The sequence below is a fragment of the Ambystoma mexicanum genome, chromosome 4p, assembly GCF_040938575.1.
Source record: "Ambystoma mexicanum isolate Mex_15411 chromosome 4p, UKY_AmexF1_1, whole genome shotgun sequence".
NCBI classification, from domain to species: Eukaryota; Metazoa; Chordata; class Amphibia; order Caudata; family Ambystomatidae; genus Ambystoma; species Ambystoma mexicanum.
Window position 1 is genome coordinate 398,184,481 of NC_090927.1, and position 1,496 is coordinate 398,185,976.

The window sequence follows — 1,496 nt, forward strand, 5'->3', positions numbered from 1 at the left end:
GCTCAGCCATGCCTAACATGGGTGAGCCAAGGACGCTGCAAAGTCCTACTTACCCTATTAAGACACGTGGGCTGGGCAGTGCCCATCATTGCTACCTAGAAACGCTGATTTCCCCATGTACAACAAGGCCTGGAGAAAAGTCTGATGGGGAGGAAGGAGGCAAAGGGGTGCAAGGGACCTCTCCGTACAGGGGAGAAGGCGTGTGTGTTCATGGCACTTTTCTTTTTGAATTGTGTTTTTTTTTTTTAATTATATGTAGCTGCATATTTTTTTATTTATTTCTTGTGTTTAATCCTTTAAGATTTTTACAAGTGTCATGACGTATAACAAATTTCTTCTGTACTTAGAAAACCACTTTTTTGATGTAACCATAGTCAATTTCAATTCACATCGCAAAGTAGGAGAAGTGTTTAAATAAATAAATAAAACAGTACTCTATTTAATCGAAAAACTCAGAGAGTAGTAAAGGACTAATTATATATAGTTCTTAGGTTTCTTGAACTGGAATTTGCTGGTTTATCTTTTTTAGAGCCAAGTCCAAGAGTTTTACAGTCGAGATCGTCCATCTTGTATTTTCGCCAGCCATTAAGCGACTCCAGCATACTTCTTCGTCTATGATGGTTTGATTTGCAAAAAGTTGTGCTAAGTATGCCTCTTTCTCCTTACTGATTTGGGGACATGCCATCAGTAAGTGTTTTATAATTTCTGGTCGATCAACCTTTCCACATAGTCGACAGTCAGTTGAGGCCGTTGCTAACCTGATGGCTATAACTTCCTGAGTAGGCAGTCAATTTAAACGTGCTCTCATGAAGAGTTTTCTCAGTGGTTTGCTCTGAAATTTCGCAGTACTTCAATGGGGATTTTAATTTGTTAAACATTGCCGAAGGTGTTTTAGCAGTTTGTTTGCGGCCGCTTTACCATTTGTAATGATCCAGTCTTGATATTGTAGTTTGGTTTTTACTCTTTGGGGATTGCTAATGAGTGTGTCTTCGTGCAGGCTACTTCAAGTAATTTGTCTTGAAGACTTTTCACCCATAGATTGAGAGGCTTACATCTACCACTCTTGATTTCTGCCGCCATGACCTGATACACTGGAAGACTATCAGTCAGCAAAATATTTCTGTACAATTGCATTCGGCTTTGGTCCACAACTGCTGCTAAAGAACGCTTCACGAATTTGGTGTCATTCTTGCGCAGGGGCCATGCTAATCTTCTCTGTATCATTCCAATTTTAGTATATCTGCTGCCATAGTTGCATATTAATAGACCAAGTAGGGTCTGATCTCGAATTGTAAACCAGCCTTTGAAAGTGACAGACATACGTTTAGCACCAATTCAAGGTGAACTATGCAGACAGACCAGGACAGTCTGGTGGATTTGAGGAATCGTGAGACAGAGAATTGGCTCCAGTAACAGATCCCGTTATTAGGAGTAACATTTCGCACGGCTAAAAACATGATAAAGCACCTTACAGATGTGTTGTCCAGTTCCCCTTT

The 1,496-nt window shown here is 40.2% G+C and overlaps 1 pseudogene; it reads right to left on the minus strand.

The window, feature by feature from the left end:
* Nucleotides 1-1,158: 1,158 nt before the first annotated feature.
* On the minus strand, nt 1,159-1,255 carry LOC138460439 (U6 spliceosomal RNA; annotated as a pseudogene).
* Between the last annotated feature and the right edge of the window lie 241 nt (nt 1,256-1,496).